Here is a 15,174-nt window from a genome sequence, read left to right on the forward strand (position 1 = left end):
CTGCGTGTGTTGTTGGGGCCGTTCGTCAGGGTGGGATGGTGTTTTTGGTGAGGCGAGAGGGGTGTTGAGTGCGCGGGATCGATGCGGGCGCGAGTGCTGGTGGTGGTGGTGCCGCGGGCGAGGGCACGGGAAGAGGGCCCCTGTGATGTTGTAGGTCAGGGTGGGTTGTGGGTGGAGGTGTCCCGAGAGGGCTGTTGGCGGGACAGGGGCTGCCTACGGCCATACCACCCTGAGAACGCCCGATCTCGTCTGATCTCGGAAGCTAAGCAGGGTCGGGCCCGGTTAGTACTTGGATGGGAGACCGCCTGGGAATACCGGGTGCTGTAGGCTTTTGGTGCTGGCTGGGGGGTCCTTTGGGCGCGCGGGGGTCCCCGTTTTGCTGTTGAGGTGACGCGGCGGGGCAGTTGTGGGTGGTCGTGCGTGCGGGTGTTGCTGTGGGCGGTGGCGGCGGGGGTCCGGGGGCGGGTCGGCGTGGCCCGTTGCCCCGCTGCGTGTGTTGTTGGGGCCGTTCGTCAGGGTGGGATGGTGTTTTTGGTGAGGCGAGAGGGGTGTTGAGTGCGCGGGATCGATGCGGGCGCGAGTGCTGGTGGTGGTGGTGCCGCGGGCGAGGGTACGGGAAGATGGCCCCTGTGATGTTGTAGGTCAGGGTGGGTTGTGGGTGGAGGTGTCCCGAGAGGGCTGTTGGCGGGACAGGGGCTGCCTACGGCCATACCACCCTGAGAACGCCCGATCTCGTCTGATCTCGGAAGCTAAGCAGGGTCGGGCCCGGTTAGTACTTGGATGGGAGACCGCCTGGGAATACCGGGTGCTGTAGGCTTTTGGTGCTGGCTGGGGGGTCCTTTGGGCGCGCGGGGGTCCCCGTTTTGCTGTTGAGGTGACGCGGCGGGGCAGTTGTGGGTGGTCGTGCGTGCGGGTGTTGCTGTGGGCGGTGGCGGCGGGGGTCCGGGGGCGGGTCGGCGTGGCCCGTTGCCCCGCTGCGTGTGTTGTTGGGGCCGTTCGTCAGGGTGGGATGGTGTTTTTGGTGAGGCGAGAGGGGTGTTGAGTGCGCGGGATCGATGCGGGCGCGAGTGCTGGTGGTGGTGGTGCCGCGGGCGAGGGCACGGGAAGAGGGCCCCTGTGATGTTGTAGGTCAGGGTGGGTTGTGGGTGGAGGTGTCCCGAGAGGGCTGTTGGCGGGACAGGGGCTGCCTACGGCCATACCACCCTGAGAACGCCCGATCTCGTCTGATCTCGGAAGCTAAGCAGGGTCGGGCCCGGTTAGTACTTGGATGGGAGACCGCCTGGGAATACCGGGTGCTGTAGGCTTTTGGTGCTGGCTGGGGGGTCCTTTGGGCGCGCCGGCGTCCCCGTTTTGCTGTTGAGGTGACGCGGCGGGGCAGTTGTGGGTGGTCATGCGTGCGGGTGTTGCTGTGGGCGGTGGCGGCGGGGGTCCGGGGGCGGGTGGGCGTGGCCCGTTGCCCCGCTGCGTGTGTTGTTGGGGCCGTTCGTCAGGGTGGGATGGTGTTTTTGGTGAGGCGAGAGGGGTGTTGAGTGCGCGGGATCGATGCGGGCGCGAGTGCTGGTGGTGGTGGTGCCGCGGGCGAGGGCACGGGAAGAGGGCCCCTGTGATGTTGTAGGTCAGGGTGGGTTGTGGGTGGAGGTGTCCCGAGAGGGCTGTTGGCGGGACAGGGGCTGCCTACGGCCATACCACCCTGAGAACGCCCGATCTCGTCTGATCTCGGAAGCTAAGCAGGGTCGGGCCCGGTTAGTACTTGGATGGGAGACCGCCTGGGAATACTGGGTGCTGTAGGCTTTTGGTGCTGGCTGGGGGGTCCTTTGGGCGCGCGGGGGTCCCCGTTTTGCTGTTGAGGTGACGCGGCGGAGCAGTTGTGGGTGGTCGTGCGTGCGGGTGTTGCTGTGGGCGGTGGCGACAGGGGTCCGGGGGCGGGTCGGCGTGGCCCGTTGCCCCGCTGCGTGTGTTGTTGGGGCCGTTCGTCGGGGTGGGATGGTGTTTTTGGTGAGGCGAGGGGGGTGTTGAGTGCGCGGGATCGATGCGGGCGCGAGTGCTGGTGGTGGTGGTGCCGCGGGCGAGGGCACGGGAAGAGGGCCCCTGTGATGTTGTAGGTCAGGGTGGGTTGTGGGTGGAGGTGTCCCGAGAGGGCTGTTGGCGGGACAGGGGCTGCCTACGGCCATACCACCCTGAGAACGCCCGATCTCGTCTGATCTCGGAAGCTAAGCAGGGTCGGGCCCGGTTAGTACTTGGATGGGAGACCGCCTGGGAATACCGGGTGCTGTAGGCTTTTGGTGCTGGCTGGGGGGTCCTTTGGGCGCGCGGGGGTCCCCGTTTTGCTGTTGAGGTGACGCGGCGGGGCAGTTGTGGGTGGTCGTGCGTGCGGGTGTTGCTGTGGGCGGTGGTGGCGGGGGTCCGGGGGCGGGTCGGCGTGGCCCGTTGCCCCGCTGCGTGTGTTGGTGGGACCGTACGTCAGGGTGGGAAGGCGTTGTCGGTGAGGCGAAAGAGGTGTTGCTGGGACAGGGTGGTGTTGGGCGTGCCGGATCGATGCGGGCGCGAGTGCTGGAGGTTGTGGTGGCGGGGGCGCGGGCGAGGGCACGGGAAGCGGGCCCCTGTGATGTTGTAGGTCAGGGTGGGTTGTGGGTGGAGGTGTCCCGAGAGGGCTGTTGGCGGGACAGGGGCTGCCTACGGCCATACCACCCTGAGAACGCCCGATCTCGTCTGATCTCGGAAGCTAAGCAGGGTCGGGCCCGGTTAGTACTTGGATGGGAGACCGCCTGGGAATACCGGGTGCTGTAGGCTTTTGGTGCTGGCTGGGGGGTCCTTTGGGCGCGCGGGGGTCCCCGTTTTGCTGTTGAGGTGACGCGGCGGGGCAGTTGTGGGTGGTCGTGCGTGCGGGTGTTGCTGTGGGCGGTGGCGACGGGGGTCCGGGGGCGGGTCGGCGTGGCCCGTTGCCCCGCTGCGTGTGTTGTTGGGGCCGTTCGTCAGGGTGGGATGGTGTTTTTGGTGAGGCGAGAGGGGTGTTGAGTGCGCGGGATCGATGCGGGCGCGAGTGCTGGTGGTGGTGGTGCCGCGGGCGAGGGCACGGGAAGAGGGCCCCTGTGATGTTGTAGGTCAGGGTGGGTTGTGGGTGGAGGTGTCCCGAGAGGGCTGTTGGCGGGACAGGGGCTGCCTACGGCCATACCACCCTGAGAACGCCCGATCTCGTCTGATCTCGGAAGCTAAGCAGGGTCGGGCCCGGTTAGTACTTGGATGGGAGACCGCCTGGGAATACCGGGTGCTGTAGGCTTTTGGTGCTGGCTGGGGGGTCCTTTGGGCGCGCGGGGGTCCCCGTTTTGCTGTTGAGGTGACGCGGCGGGGCAGTTGTGGGTGGTCGTGCGTGCGGGTGTTGCTGTGGGCGGTGGTGGCGGGGGTCCGGGGGCGGGTCGGCGTGGCCCGTTGCCCCGCTGCGTGTGTTGGTGGGACCGTACGTCAGGGTGGGAAGGCGTTGTCGGTGAGGCGAAAGAGGTGTTGCTGGGACAGGGTGGTGTTGGGCGTGCCGGATCGATGCGGGCGCGAGTGCTGGAGGTTGTGGTGGCGGGGGCGCGGGCGAGGGCACGGGAAGAGGGCCCCTGTGATGTTGTAGGTCAGGGTGGGTTGTGGGTGGAGGTGTCCCGAGAGGGCTGTTGGCGGGACAGGGGCTGCCTACGGCCATACCACCCTGAGAACGCCCGATCTCGTCTGATCTCGGAAGCTAAGCAGGGTCGGGCCCGGTTAGTACTTGGATGGGAGACCGCCTGGGAATACCGGGTGCTGTAGGCTTTTGGTGCTGGCTGGGGGGTCCTTTGGGCGCGCGGGGGTCCCCGTTTTGCTGTTGAGGTGACGCGGCGGGGCAGTTGTGGGTGGTCGTGCGTGCGGGTGTTGCTGTGGGCGGTGGCGGCGGGGGTCCGGGGGCGGGTCGGCGTGGCCCGTTGCCCCGCTGCGTGTGTTGTTGGGGCCGTTCGTCAGGGTGGGATGGTGTTTTTGGTGAGGCGAGAGGGGTGTTGAGTGCGCGGGATCGATGCGGGCGCGAGTGCTGGTGGTGGTGGTGCCGCGGGCGAGGGCACGGGAAGAGGGCCCCTGTGATGTTGTAGGTCAGGGTGGGTTGTGGGTGGAGGTGTCCCGAGAGGGCTGTTGGCGGGACAGGGGCTGCCTACGGCCATACCACCCTGAGAACGCCCGATCTCGTCTGATCTCGGAAGCTAAGCAGGGTCGGGCCCGGTTAGTACTTGGATGGGAGACCGCCTGGGAATACCGGGTGCTGTAGGCTTTTGGTGCTGGCTGGGGGGTCCTTTGGGCGCGCGGGGGTCCCCGTTTTGCTGTTGAGGTGACGCGGCGGGGCAGTTGTGGGTGGTCGTGCGTGCGGGTGTTGCTGTGGGCGGTGGCGACGGGGGTCCGGGGGCGGGTCGGCGTGGCCCGTTGCCCCGCTGCGTGTGTTGTTGGGGCCGTTCGTCAGGGTGGGATGGTGTTTTTGGTGAGGCGAGAGGGGTGTTGAGTGCGCGGGATCGATGCGGGCGCGAGTGCTGGTGGTGGTGGTGCCGCGGGCGAGGGCACGGGAAGAGGGCCCCTGTGATGTTGTAGGTCAGGGTGGGTTGTGGGTGGAGGTGTCCCGAGAGGGCTGTTGGCGGGACAGGGGCTGCCTACGGCCATACCACCCTGAGAACGCCCGATCTCGTCTGATCTCGGAAGCTAAGCAGGGTCGGGCCCGGTTAGTACTTGGATGGGAGACCGCCTGGGAATACCGGGTGCTGTAGGCTTTTGGTGCTGGCTGGGGGGTCCTTTGGGCGCGCGGGGGTCCCCGTTTTGCTGTTGAGGTGACGCGGCGGGGCAGTTGTGGGTGGTCGTGCGTGCGGGTGTTGCTGTGGGCGGTGGCGACGGGGGTCCGGGGGCGGGTCGGCGTGGCCCGTTGCCCCGCTGCGTGTGTTGTTGGGGCCGTTCGTCAGGGTGGGATGGTGTTTTTGGTGAGGCGAGAGGGGTGTTGAGTGCGCGGGATCGATGCGGGCGCGAGTGCTGGTGGTGGTGGTGCCGCGGGCGAGGGCACGGGAAGAGGGCCCCTGTGATGTTGTAGGTCAGGGTGGGTTGTGGGTGGAGGTGTCCCGAGAGGGCTGTTGGCGGGACAGGGGCTGCCTACGGCCATACCACCCTGAGAACGCCCGATCTCGTCTGATCTCGGAAGCTAAGCAGGGTCGGGCCCGGTTAGTACTTGGATGGGAGACCGCCTGGGAATACCGGGTGCTGTAGGCTTTTGGTGCTGGCTGGGGGGTCCTTTGGGCGCGCGGGGGTCCCCGTTTTGCTGTTGAGGTGACGCGGCGGGGCAGTTGTGGGTGGTCGTGCGTGCGGGTGTTGCTGTGGGCGGTGGCGGCGGGGGTCCGGGGGCGGGTCGGCGTGGCCCGTTGCCCCGCTGCGTGTGTTGTTGGGGCCGTTCGTCAGGGTGGGATGGTGTTTTTGGTGAGGCGAGAGGGGTGTTGAGTGCGCGGGATCGATGCGGGCGCGAGTGCTGGTGGTGGTGGTGCCGCGGGCGAGGGTACGGGAAGATGGCCCCTGTGATGTTGTAGGTCAGGGTGGGTTGTGGGTGGAGGTGTCCCGAGAGGGCTGTTGGCGGGACAGGGGCTGCCTACGGCCATACCACCCTGAGAACGCCCGATCTCGTCTGATCTCGGAAGCTAAGCAGGGTCGGGCCCGGTTAGTACTTGGATGGGAGACCGCCTGGGAATACCGGGTGCTGTAGGCTTTTGGTGCTGGCTGGGGGGTCCTTTGGGCGCGCGGGGGTCCCCGTTTTGCTGTTGAGGTGACGCGGCGGGGCAGTTGTGGGTGGTCGTGCGTGCGGGTGTTGCTGTGGGCGGTGGCGGCGGGGGTCCGGGGGCGGGTCGGCGTGGCCCGTTGCCCCGCTGCGTGTGTTGTTGGGGCCGTTCGTCAGGGTGGGATGGTGTTTTTGGTGAGGCGAGAGGGGTGTTGAGTGCGCGGGATCGATGCGGGCGCGAGTGCTGGTGGTGGTGGTGCCGCGGGCGAGGGCACGGGAAGAGGGCCCCTGTGATGTTGTAGGTCAGGGTGGGTTGTGGGTGGAGGTGTCCCGAGAGGGCTGTTGGCGGGACAGGGGCTGCCTACGGCCATACCACCCTGAGAACGCCCGATCTCGTCTGATCTCGGAAGCTAAGCAGGGTCGGGCCCGGTTAGTACTTGGATGGGAGACCGCCTGGGAATACCGGGTGCTGTAGGCTTTTGGTGCTGGCTGGGGGGTCCTTTGGGCGCGCCGGCGTCCCCGTTTTGCTGTTGAGGTGACGCGGCGGGGCAGTTGTGGGTGGTCATGCGTGCGGGTGTTGCTGTGGGCGGTGGCGGCGGGGGTCCGGGGGCGGGTGGGCGTGGCCCGTTGCCCCGCTGCGTGTGTTGTTGGGGCCGTTCGTCAGGGTGGGATGGTGTTTTTGGTGAGGCGAGAGGGGTGTTGAGTGCGCGGGATCGATGCGGGCGCGAGTGCTGGTGGTGGTGGTGCCGCGGGCGAGGGCACGGGAAGAGGGCCCCTGTGATGTTGTAGGTCAGGGTGGGTTGTGGGTGGAGGTGTCCCGAGAGGGCTGTTGGCGGGACAGGGGCTGCCTACGGCCATACCACCCTGAGAACGCCCGATCTCGTCTGATCTCGGAAGCTAAGCAGGGTCGGGCCCGGTTAGTACTTGGATGGGAGACCGCCTGGGAATACTGGGTGCTGTAGGCTTTTGGTGCTGGCTGGGGGGTCCTTTGGGCGCGCGGGGGTCCCCGTTTTGCTGTTGAGGTGACGCGGCGGAGCAGTTGTGGGTGGTCGTGCGTGCGGGTGTTGCTGTGGGCGGTGGCGACAGGGGTCCGGGGGCGGGTCGGCGTGGCCCGTTGCCCCGCTGCGTGTGTTGTTGGGGCCGTTCGTCGGGGTGGGATGGTGTTTTTGGTGAGGCGAGGGGGGTGTTGAGTGCGCGGGATCGATGCGGGCGCGAGTGCTGGTGGTGGTGGTGCCGCGGGCGAGGGCACGGGAAGAGGGCCCCTGTGATGTTGTAGGTCAGGGTGGGTTGTGGGTGGAGGTGTCCCGAGAGGGCTGTTGGCGGGACAGGGGCTGCCTACGGCCATACCACCCTGAGAACGCCCGATCTCGTCTGATCTCGGAAGCTAAGCAGGGTCGGGCCCGGTTAGTACTTGGATGGGAGACCGCCTGGGAATACCGGGTGCTGTAGGCTTTTGGTGCTGGCTGGGGGGTCCTTTGGGCGCGCGGGGGTCCCCGTTTTGCTGTTGAGGTGACGCGGCGGGGCAGTTGTGGGTGGTCGTGCGTGCGGGTGTTGCTGTGGGCGGTGGTGGCGGGGGTCCGGGGGCGGGTCGGCGTGGCCCGTTGCCCCGCTGCGTGTGTTGGTGGGACCGTACGTCAGGGTGGGAAGGCGTTGTCGGTGAGGCGAAAGAGGTGTTGCTGGGACAGGGTGGTGTTGGGCGTGCCGGATCGATGCGGGCGCGAGTGCTGGAGGTTGTGGTGGCGGGGGCGCGGGCGAGGGCACGGGAAGCGGGCCCCTGTGATGTTGTAGGTCAGGGTGGGTTGTGGGTGGAGGTGTCCCGAGAGGGCTGTTGGCGGGACAGGGGCTGCCTACGGCCATACCACCCTGAGAACGCCCGATCTCGTCTGATCTCGGAAGCTAAGCAGGGTCGGGCCCGGTTAGTACTTGGATGGGAGACCGCCTGGGAATACCGGGTGCTGTAGGCTTTTGGTGCTGGCTGGGGGGTCCTTTGGGCGCGCGGGGGTCCCCGTTTTGCTGTTGAGGTGACGCGGCGGGGCAGTTGTGGGTGGTCGTGCGTGCGGGTGTTGCTGTGGGCGGTGGCGACGGGGGTCCGGGGGCGGGTCGGCGTGGCCCGTTGCCCCGCTGCGTGTGTTGTTGGGGCCGTTCGTCAGGGTGGGATGGTGTTTTTGGTGAGGCGAGAGGGGTGTTGAGTGCGCGGGATCGATGCGGGCGCGAGTGCTGGTGGTGGTGGTGCCGCGGGCGAGGGCACGGGAAGAGGGCCCCTGTGATGTTGTAGGTCAGGGTGGGTTGTGGGTGGAGGTGTCCCGAGAGGGCTGTTGGCGGGACAGGGGCTGCCTACGGCCATACCACCCTGAGAACGCCCGATCTCGTCTGATCTCGGAAGCTAAGCAGGGTCGGGCCCGGTTAGTACTTGGATGGGAGACCGCCTGGGAATACCGGGTGCTGTAGGCTTTTGGTGCTGGCTGGGGGGTCCTTTGGGCGCGCGGGGGTCCCCGTTTTGCTGTTGAGGTGACGCGGCGGAGCAGTTGTGGGTGGTCGTGCGTGCGGGTGTTGCTGTGGGCGGTGGCGGCGGGGGTCCGGGGGCGGGTCGGCGTGGCCCGTTGCCCCGCTGCGTGTGTTGTTGGGGCCGTTCGTCAGGGTGGGATGGTGTTTTTGGTGAGGCGAGAGGGGTGTTGAGTGCGCGGGATCGATGCGGGCGCGAGTGCTGGTGGTGGTGGTGCCGCGGGCGAGGGCAGGGGAAGAGGGCCCCTGTGATGTTGTAGGTCAGGGTGGGTTGTGGGTGGAGGTGTCCCGAGAGGGCTGTTGGCAGGACAGGGGCTGCCTACGGCCATACCACCCTGAGAACGCCCGATCTCGTCTGATCTCGGAAGCTAAGCAGGGTCGGGCCCGGTTAGTACTTGGATGGGAGACCGCCTGGGAATACCGGGTGCTGTAGGCTTTTGGTGCTGGCTGGGGGGTCCTTTGGGCGCGCGGGGGTCCCCGTTTTGCTGTTGAGGTGACGCGGCGGGGCAGTTGTGGGTGGTCGTGCGTGCGGGTGTTGCTGTGGGCGGTGGCGACGGGGGTCCGGGGGCGGGTCGGCGTGGCCCGTTGCCCCGCTGCGTGTGTTGTTGGGGCCGTTCGTCAGGGTGGGATGGTGTTTTTGGTGAGGCGAGAGGGGTGTTGAGTGCGCGGGATCGATGCGGGCGCGAGTGCTGGTGGTGGTGGTGCCGCGGGCGAGGGCACGGGAAGAGGGCCCCTGTGATGTTGTAGGTCAGGGTGGGTTGTGGGTGGAGGTGTCCCGAGAGGGCTGTTGGCGGGACAGGGGCTGCCTACGGCCATACCACCCTGAGAACGCCCGATCTCGTCTGATCTCGGAAGCTAAGCAGGGTCGGGCCCGGTTAGTACTTGGATGGGAGACCGCCTGGGAATACCGGGTGCTGTAGGCTTTTGGTGCTGGCTGGGGGGTCCTTTGGGCGCGCGGGGGTCCCCGTTTTGCTGTTGAGGTGACGCGGCGGGGCAGTTGTGGGTGGTCGTGCGTGCGGGTGTTGCTGTGGGCGGTGGCGGCGGGGGTCCGGGGGCGGGTCGGCGTGGCCCGTTGCCCCGCTGCGTGTGTTGTTGGGGCCGTTCGTCAGGGTGGGATGGTGTTTTTGGTGAGGCGAGAGGGGTGTTGAGTGCGCGGGATCGATGCGGGCGCGAGTGCTGGTGGTGGTGGTGCCGCGGGCGAGGGCACGGGAAGAGGGCCCCTGTGATGTTGTAGGTCAGGGTGGGTTGTGGGTGGAGGTGTCCCGAGAGGGCTGTTGGCGGGACAGGGGCTGCCTACGGCCATACCACCCTGAGAACGCCCGATCTCGTCTGATCTCGGAAGCTAAGCAGGGTCGGGCCCGGTTAGTACTTGGATGGGAGACCGCCTGGGAATACCGGGTGCTGTAGGCTTTTGGTGCTGGCTGGGGGGTCCTTTGGGCGCGCGGGGGTCCCCGTTTTGCTGTTGAGGTGACGCGGCGGGGCAGTTGTGGGTGGTCGTGCGTGCGGGTGTTGCTGTGGGCGGTGGCGACGGGGGTCCGGGGGCGGGTCGGCGTGGCCCGTTGCCCCGCTGCGTGTGTTGTTGGGGCCGTTCGTCAGGGTGGGATGGTGTTTTTGGTGAGGCGAGAGGGGTGTTGAGTGCGCGGGATCGATGCGGGCGCGAGTGCTGGTGGTGGTGGTGCCGCGGGCGAGGGCACGGGAAGAGGGCCCCTGTGATGTTGTAGGTCAGGGTGGGTTGTGGGTGGAGGTGTCCCGAGAGGGCTGTTGGCGGGACAGGGGCTGCCTACGGCCATACCACCCTGAGAACGCCCGATCTCGTCTGATCTCGGAAGCTAAGCAGGGTCGGGCCCGGTTAGTACTTGGATGGGAGACCGCCTGGGAATACCGGGTGCTGTAGGCTTTTGGTGCTGGCTGGGGGGTCCTTTGGGCGCGCGGGGGTCCCCGTTTTGCTGTTGAGGTGACGCGGCGGGGCAGTTGTGGGTGGTCGTGCGTGCGGGTGTTGCTGTGGGCGGTGGCGACGGGGGTCCGGGGGCGGGTCGGCGTGGCCCGTTGCCCCGCTGCGTGTGTTGTTGGGGCCGTTCGTCAGGGTGGGATGGTGTTTTTGGTGAGGCGAGAGGGGTGTTGAGTGCGCGGGATCGATGCGGGCGCGAGTGCTGGTGGTGGTGGTGCCGCGGGCGAGGGCACGGGAAGAGGGCCCCTGTGATGTTGTAGGTCAGGGTGGGTTGTGGGTGGAGGTGTCCCGAGAGGGCTGTTGGCGGGACAGGGGCTGCCTACGGCCATACCACCCTGAGAACGCCCGATCTCGTCTGATCTCGGAAGCTAAGCAGGGTCGGGCCCGGTTAGTACTTGGATGGGAGACCGCCTGGGAATACCGGGTGCTGTAGGCTTTTGGTGCTGGCTGGGGGGTCCTTTGGGCGCGCGGGGGTCCCCGTTTTGCTGTTGAGGTGACGCGGCGGGGCAGTTGTGGGTGGTCGTGCGTGCGGGTGTTGCTGTGGGCGGTGGCGGCGGGGGTCCGGGGGCGGGTCGGCGTGGCCCGTTGCCCCGCTGCGTGTGTTGTTGGGGCCGTTCGTCAGGGTGGGATGGTGTTTTTGGTGAGGCGAGAGGGGTGTTGAGTGCGCGGGATCGATGCGGGCGCGAGTGCTGGTGGTGGTGGTGCCGCGGGCGAGGGTACGGGAAGAGGGCCCCTGTGATGTTGTAGGTCAGGGTGGGTTGTGGGTGGAGGTGTCCCGAGAGGGCTGTTGGCGGGACAGGGGCTGCCTACGGCCATACCACCCTGAGAACGCCCGATCTCGTCTGATCTCGGAAGCTAAGCAGGGTCGGGCCCGGTTAGTACTTGGATGGGAGACCGCCTGGGAATACCGGGTGCTGTAGGCTTTTGGTGCTGGCTGGGGGGTCCTTTGGGCGCGCGGGGGTCCCCGTTTTGCTGTTGAGGTGACGCGGCGGGGCAGTTGTGGGTGGTCGTGCGTGCGGGTGTTGCTGTGGGCGGTGGCGACGGGGGTCCGGGGGCGGGTCGGCGTGGCCCGTTGCCCCGCTGCGTGTGTTGTTGGGGCCGTTCGTCAGGGTGGGATGGTGTTTTTGGTGAGGCGAGAGGGGTGTTGAGTGCGCGGGATCGATGCGGGCGCGAGTGCTGGTGGTGGTGGTGCCGCGGGCGAGGGCACGGGAAGAGGGCCCCTGTGATGTTGTAGGTCAGGGTGGGTTGTGGGTGGAGGTGTCCCGAGAGGGCTGTTGGCGGGACAGGGGCTGCCTACGGCCATACCACCCTGAGAACGCCCGATCTCGTCTGATCTCGGAAGCTAAGCAGGGTCGGGCCCGGTTAGTACTTGGATGGGAGACCGCCTGGGAATACCGGGTGCTGTAGGCTTTTGGTGCTGGCTGGGGGGTCCTTTGGACGCGCCGGCGTCCCCGTTTTGCTGTTGAGGTGACGCGGCGGGGCAGTTGTGGGTGGTCATGCGTGCGGGTGTTGCTGTGGGCGGTGGCGGCGGGGGTCCGGGGGCGGGTGGGCGTGGCCCGTTGCCCCGCTGCGTGTGTTGTTGGGGCCGTTCGTCAGGGTGGGATGGTGTTTTTGGTGAGGCGAGAGGGGTGTTGAGTGCGCGGGATCGATGCGGGCGCGAGTGCTGGTGGTGGTGGTGCCGCGGGCGAGGGCACGGGAAGAGGGCCCCTGTGATGTTGTAGGTCAGGGTGGGTTGTGGGTGGAGGTGTCCCGAGAGGGCTGTTGGCGGGACAGGGGCTGCCTACGGCCATACCACCCTGAGAACGCCCGATCTCGTCTGATCTCGGAAGCTAAGCAGGGTCGGGCCCGGTTAGTACTTGGATGGGAGACCGCCTGGGAATACCGGGTGCTGTAGGCTTTTGGTGCTGGCTGGGGGGTCCTTTGGGCGCGCGGGGGTCCCCGTTTTGCTGTTGAGGTGACGCGGCGGGGCAGTTGTGGGTGGTCGTGCGTGCGGGTGTTGCTGTGGGCGGTGGTGGCGGGGGTCCGGGGGCGGGTCGGCGTGGCCCGTTGCCCCGCTGCGTGTGTTGGTGGGACCGTACGTCAGGGTGGGAAGGCGTTGTCGGTGAGGCGAAAGAGGTGTTGCTGGGACAGGGTGGTGTTGGGCGTGCCGGATCGATGCGGGCGCGAGTGCTGGAGGTTGTGGTGGCGGGGGCGCGGGCGAGGGCACGGGAAGCGGGCCCCTGTGATGTTGTAGGTCAGGGTGGGTTGTGGGTGGAGGTGTCCCGAGAGGGCTGTTGGCGGGACAGGGGCTGCCTACGGCCATACCACCCTGAGAACGCCCGATCTCGTCTGATCTCGGAAGCTAAGCAGGGTCGGGCCCGGTTAGTACTTGGATGGGAGACCGCCTGGGAATACCGGGTGCTGTAGGCTTTTGGTGCTGGCTGGGGGGTCCTTTGGGCGCGCGGGGGTCCCCGTTTTGCTGTTGAGGTGACGCGGCGGGGCAGTTGTGGGTGGTCGTGCGTGCGGGTGTTGCTGTGGGCGGTGGCGACGGGGGTCCGGGGGCGGGTCGGCGTGGCCCGTTGCCCCGCTGCGTGTGTTGTTGGGGCCGTTCGTCAGGGTGGGATGGTGTTTTTGGTGAGGCGAGAGGGGTGTTGAGTGCGCGGGATCGATGCGGGCGCGAGTGCTGGTGGTGGTGGTGCCGCGGGCGAGGGCACGGGAAGAGGGCCCCTGTGATGTTGTAGGTCAGGGTGGGTTGTGGGTGGAGGTGTCCCGAGAGGGCTGTTGGCGGGACAGGGGCTGCCTACGGCCATACCACCCTGAGAACGCCCGATCTCGTCTGATCTCGGAAGCTAAGCAGGGTCGGGCCCGGTTAGTACTTGGATGGGAGACCGCCTGGGAATACCGGGTGCTGTAGGCTTTTGGTGCTGGCTGGGGGGTCCTTTGGACGCGCCGGCGTCCCCGTTTTGCTGTTGAGGTGACGCGGCGGGGCAGTTGTGGGTGGTCATGCGTGCGGGTGTTGCTGTGGGCGGTGGCGGCGGGGGTCCGGGGGCGGGTGGGCGTGGCCCGTTGCCCCGCTGCGTGTGTTGTTGGGGCCGTTCGTCAGGGTGGGATGGTGTTTTTGGTGAGGCGAGAGGGGTGTTGAGTGCGCGGGATCGATGCGGGCGCGAGTGCTGGTGGTGGTGGTGCCGCGGGCGAGGGCACGGGAAGAGGGCCCCTGTGATGTTGTAGGTCAGGGTGGGTTGTGGGTGGAGGTGTCCCGAGAGGGCTGTTGGCGGGACAGGGGCTGCCTACGGCCATACCACCCTGAGAACGCCCGATCTCGTCTGATCTCGGAAGCTAAGCAGGGTCGGGCCCGGTTAGTACTTGGATGGGAGACCGCCTGGGAATACCGGGTGCTGTAGGCTTTTGGTGCTGGCTGGGGGGTCCTTTGGGCGCGCGGGGGTCCCCGTTTTGCTGTTGAGGTGACGCGGCGGGGCAGTTGTGGGTGGTCGTGCGTGCGGGTGTTGCTGTGGGCGGTGGTGGCGGGGGTCCGGGGGCGGGTCGGCGTGGCCCGTTGCCCCGCTGCGTGTGTTGGTGGGACCGTACGTCAGGGTGGGAAGGCGTTGTCGGTGAGGCGAAAGAGGTGTTGCTGGGACAGGGTGGTGTTGGGCGTGCCGGATCGATGCGGGCGCGAGTGCTGGAGGTTGTGGTGGCGGGGGCGCGGGCGAGGGCACGGGAAGCGGGCCCCTGTGATGTTGTAGGTCAGGGTGGGTTGTGGGTGGAGGTGTCCCGAGAGGGCTGTTGGCGGGACAGGGGCTGCCTACGGCCATACCACCCTGAGAACGCCCGATCTCGTCTGATCTCGGAAGCTAAGCAGGGTCGGGCCCGGTTAGTACTTGGATGGGAGACCGCCTGGGAATACCGGGTGCTGTAGGCTTTTGGTGCTGGCTGGGGGGTCCTTTGGGCGCGCGGGGGTCCCCGTTTTGCTGTTGAGGTGACGCGGCGGGGCAGTTGTGGGTGGTCGTGCGTGCGGGTGTTGCTGTGGGCGGTGGCGACGGGGGTCCGGGGGCGGGTCGGCGTGGCCCGTTGCCCCGCTGCGTGTGTTGTTGGGGCCGTTCGTCAGGGTGGGATGGTGTTTTTGGTGAGGCGAGAGGGGTGTTGAGTGCGCGGGATCGATGCGGGCGCGAGTGCTGGTGGTGGTGGTGCCGCGGGCGAGGGCACGGGAAGAGGGCCCCTGTGATGTTGTAGGTCAGGGTGGGTTGTGGGTGGAGGTGTCCCGAGAGGGCTGTTGGCGGGACAGGGGCTGCCTACGGCCATACCACCCTGAGAACGCCCGATCTCGTCTGATCTCGGAAGCTAAGCAGGGTCGGGCCCGGTTAGTACTTGGATGGGAGACCGCCTGGGAATACCGGGTGCTGTAGGCTTTTGGTGCTGGCTGGGGGGTCCTTTGGGCGCGCGGGGGTCCCCGTTTTGCTGTTGAGGTGACGCGGCGGAGCAGTTGTGGGTGGTCGTGCGTGCGGGTGTTGCTGTGGGCGGTGGCGGCGGGGGTCCGGGGGCGGGTCGGCGTGGCCCGTTGCCCCGCTGCGTGTGTTGTTGGGGCCGTTCGTCAGGGTGGGATGGTGTTTTTGGTGAGGCGAGAGGGGTGTTGAGTGCGCGGGATCGATGCGGGCGCGAGTGCTGGTGGTGGTGGTGCCGCGGGCGAGGGCAGGGGAAGAGGGCCCCTGTGATGTTGTAGGTCAGGGTGGGTTGTGGGTGGAGGTGTCCCGAGAGGGCTGTTGGCAGGACAGGGGCTGCCTACGGCCATACCACCCTGAGAACGCCCGATCTCGTCTGATCTCGGAAGCTAAGCAGGGTCGGGCCCGGTTAGTACTTGGATGGGAGACCGCCTGGGAATACCGGGTGCTGTAGGCTTTTGGTGCTGGCTGGGGGGTCCTTTGGGCGCGCGGGGGTCCCCGTTTTGCTGTTGAGGTGACGCGGCGGGGCAGTTGTGGGTGGTCGTGCGTGCGGGTGTTGCTGTGGG

The 15,174-nt window shown here is 67.6% G+C and overlaps 31 non-coding genes across 31 annotated transcripts; all 31 read left to right on the forward strand.

Moving 5' to 3' along the window:
- Positions 1 to 211: 211 nt before the first annotated feature.
- LOC147415188 (5S ribosomal RNA) lies at positions 212 to 330 on the forward strand. Its single transcript, XR_015183597.1, has one exon. It is a non-coding gene; the product is annotated as a 5S ribosomal RNA (ribosomal RNA).
- A 368-nt stretch (positions 331 to 698) lies between these two features.
- On the forward strand, positions 699 to 817 carry LOC147415189 (5S ribosomal RNA). The gene has a single exon (XR_015183598.1). It is a non-coding gene; the product is annotated as a 5S ribosomal RNA (ribosomal RNA).
- A 368-nt stretch (positions 818 to 1,185) lies between these two features.
- LOC147415190 (5S ribosomal RNA) lies at positions 1,186 to 1,304 on the forward strand. Its single transcript, XR_015183599.1, has one exon. It is a non-coding gene; the product is annotated as a 5S ribosomal RNA (ribosomal RNA).
- Positions 1,305 to 1,672: 368 nt separating this feature from the next.
- Positions 1,673 to 1,791, forward strand: LOC147415191 (5S ribosomal RNA). Its single transcript, XR_015183655.1, has one exon. It is a non-coding gene; the product is annotated as a 5S ribosomal RNA (ribosomal RNA).
- A 368-nt stretch (positions 1,792 to 2,159) lies between these two features.
- Positions 2,160 to 2,278, forward strand: LOC147415192 (5S ribosomal RNA). The gene has a single exon (XR_015183600.1). It is a non-coding gene; the product is annotated as a 5S ribosomal RNA (ribosomal RNA).
- Positions 2,279 to 2,671: 393 nt separating this feature from the next.
- LOC147415193 (5S ribosomal RNA) lies at positions 2,672 to 2,790 on the forward strand. Its single transcript, XR_015183602.1, has one exon. It is a non-coding gene; the product is annotated as a 5S ribosomal RNA (ribosomal RNA).
- A 368-nt stretch (positions 2,791 to 3,158) lies between these two features.
- Positions 3,159 to 3,277, forward strand: LOC147415194 (5S ribosomal RNA). The gene has a single exon (XR_015183603.1). It is a non-coding gene; the product is annotated as a 5S ribosomal RNA (ribosomal RNA).
- Positions 3,278 to 3,670: 393 nt separating this feature from the next.
- Positions 3,671 to 3,789, forward strand: LOC147415195 (5S ribosomal RNA). Its single transcript, XR_015183604.1, has one exon. It is a non-coding gene; the product is annotated as a 5S ribosomal RNA (ribosomal RNA).
- A 368-nt stretch (positions 3,790 to 4,157) lies between these two features.
- Positions 4,158 to 4,276, forward strand: LOC147415196 (5S ribosomal RNA). Its single transcript, XR_015183605.1, has one exon. It is a non-coding gene; the product is annotated as a 5S ribosomal RNA (ribosomal RNA).
- Positions 4,277 to 4,644: 368 nt separating this feature from the next.
- On the forward strand, positions 4,645 to 4,763 carry LOC147415197 (5S ribosomal RNA). Its single transcript, XR_015183606.1, has one exon. It is a non-coding gene; the product is annotated as a 5S ribosomal RNA (ribosomal RNA).
- A 368-nt stretch (positions 4,764 to 5,131) lies between these two features.
- Positions 5,132 to 5,250, forward strand: LOC147415198 (5S ribosomal RNA). Its single transcript, XR_015183607.1, has one exon. It is a non-coding gene; the product is annotated as a 5S ribosomal RNA (ribosomal RNA).
- A 368-nt stretch (positions 5,251 to 5,618) lies between these two features.
- LOC147415199 (5S ribosomal RNA) lies at positions 5,619 to 5,737 on the forward strand. Its single transcript, XR_015183608.1, has one exon. It is a non-coding gene; the product is annotated as a 5S ribosomal RNA (ribosomal RNA).
- A 368-nt stretch (positions 5,738 to 6,105) lies between these two features.
- Positions 6,106 to 6,224, forward strand: LOC147415200 (5S ribosomal RNA). Its single transcript, XR_015183609.1, has one exon. It is a non-coding gene; the product is annotated as a 5S ribosomal RNA (ribosomal RNA).
- Positions 6,225 to 6,592: 368 nt separating this feature from the next.
- On the forward strand, positions 6,593 to 6,711 carry LOC147415201 (5S ribosomal RNA). Its single transcript, XR_015183657.1, has one exon. It is a non-coding gene; the product is annotated as a 5S ribosomal RNA (ribosomal RNA).
- Positions 6,712 to 7,079: 368 nt separating this feature from the next.
- On the forward strand, positions 7,080 to 7,198 carry LOC147415202 (5S ribosomal RNA). The gene has a single exon (XR_015183610.1). It is a non-coding gene; the product is annotated as a 5S ribosomal RNA (ribosomal RNA).
- Positions 7,199 to 7,591: 393 nt separating this feature from the next.
- On the forward strand, positions 7,592 to 7,710 carry LOC147415203 (5S ribosomal RNA). Its single transcript, XR_015183611.1, has one exon. It is a non-coding gene; the product is annotated as a 5S ribosomal RNA (ribosomal RNA).
- Positions 7,711 to 8,078: 368 nt separating this feature from the next.
- LOC147415204 (5S ribosomal RNA) lies at positions 8,079 to 8,197 on the forward strand. The gene has a single exon (XR_015183613.1). It is a non-coding gene; the product is annotated as a 5S ribosomal RNA (ribosomal RNA).
- A 368-nt stretch (positions 8,198 to 8,565) lies between these two features.
- Positions 8,566 to 8,684, forward strand: LOC147415205 (5S ribosomal RNA). The gene has a single exon (XR_015183614.1). It is a non-coding gene; the product is annotated as a 5S ribosomal RNA (ribosomal RNA).
- A 368-nt stretch (positions 8,685 to 9,052) lies between these two features.
- LOC147415206 (5S ribosomal RNA) lies at positions 9,053 to 9,171 on the forward strand. Its single transcript, XR_015183615.1, has one exon. It is a non-coding gene; the product is annotated as a 5S ribosomal RNA (ribosomal RNA).
- Positions 9,172 to 9,539: 368 nt separating this feature from the next.
- Positions 9,540 to 9,658, forward strand: LOC147415207 (5S ribosomal RNA). The gene has a single exon (XR_015183616.1). It is a non-coding gene; the product is annotated as a 5S ribosomal RNA (ribosomal RNA).
- Positions 9,659 to 10,026: 368 nt separating this feature from the next.
- LOC147415208 (5S ribosomal RNA) lies at positions 10,027 to 10,145 on the forward strand. Its single transcript, XR_015183617.1, has one exon. It is a non-coding gene; the product is annotated as a 5S ribosomal RNA (ribosomal RNA).
- Positions 10,146 to 10,513: 368 nt separating this feature from the next.
- LOC147415209 (5S ribosomal RNA) lies at positions 10,514 to 10,632 on the forward strand. Its single transcript, XR_015183618.1, has one exon. It is a non-coding gene; the product is annotated as a 5S ribosomal RNA (ribosomal RNA).
- A 368-nt stretch (positions 10,633 to 11,000) lies between these two features.
- Positions 11,001 to 11,119, forward strand: LOC147415210 (5S ribosomal RNA). Its single transcript, XR_015183619.1, has one exon. It is a non-coding gene; the product is annotated as a 5S ribosomal RNA (ribosomal RNA).
- Positions 11,120 to 11,487: 368 nt separating this feature from the next.
- LOC147415211 (5S ribosomal RNA) lies at positions 11,488 to 11,606 on the forward strand. The gene has a single exon (XR_015183620.1). It is a non-coding gene; the product is annotated as a 5S ribosomal RNA (ribosomal RNA).
- A 368-nt stretch (positions 11,607 to 11,974) lies between these two features.
- LOC147415212 (5S ribosomal RNA) lies at positions 11,975 to 12,093 on the forward strand. The gene has a single exon (XR_015183621.1). It is a non-coding gene; the product is annotated as a 5S ribosomal RNA (ribosomal RNA).
- A 393-nt stretch (positions 12,094 to 12,486) lies between these two features.
- LOC147415213 (5S ribosomal RNA) lies at positions 12,487 to 12,605 on the forward strand. Its single transcript, XR_015183622.1, has one exon. It is a non-coding gene; the product is annotated as a 5S ribosomal RNA (ribosomal RNA).
- Positions 12,606 to 12,973: 368 nt separating this feature from the next.
- On the forward strand, positions 12,974 to 13,092 carry LOC147415214 (5S ribosomal RNA). Its single transcript, XR_015183624.1, has one exon. It is a non-coding gene; the product is annotated as a 5S ribosomal RNA (ribosomal RNA).
- Positions 13,093 to 13,460: 368 nt separating this feature from the next.
- Positions 13,461 to 13,579, forward strand: LOC147415215 (5S ribosomal RNA). Its single transcript, XR_015183625.1, has one exon. It is a non-coding gene; the product is annotated as a 5S ribosomal RNA (ribosomal RNA).
- Positions 13,580 to 13,972: 393 nt separating this feature from the next.
- Positions 13,973 to 14,091, forward strand: LOC147415216 (5S ribosomal RNA). The gene has a single exon (XR_015183626.1). It is a non-coding gene; the product is annotated as a 5S ribosomal RNA (ribosomal RNA).
- A 368-nt stretch (positions 14,092 to 14,459) lies between these two features.
- LOC147415217 (5S ribosomal RNA) lies at positions 14,460 to 14,578 on the forward strand. Its single transcript, XR_015183627.1, has one exon. It is a non-coding gene; the product is annotated as a 5S ribosomal RNA (ribosomal RNA).
- Positions 14,579 to 14,946: 368 nt separating this feature from the next.
- LOC147415218 (5S ribosomal RNA) lies at positions 14,947 to 15,065 on the forward strand. Its single transcript, XR_015183628.1, has one exon. It is a non-coding gene; the product is annotated as a 5S ribosomal RNA (ribosomal RNA).
- The last annotated feature ends 109 nt before the right edge of the window (positions 15,066 to 15,174 follow it).

The sequence above is a fragment of the Leptosomus discolor genome, chromosome 7, assembly GCF_034619465.1.
Source record: "Leptosomus discolor isolate bLepDis1 chromosome 7, bLepDis1.hap2, whole genome shotgun sequence".
NCBI lineage: Eukaryota > Metazoa > Chordata > Aves > Leptosomiformes > Leptosomidae > Leptosomus > Leptosomus discolor.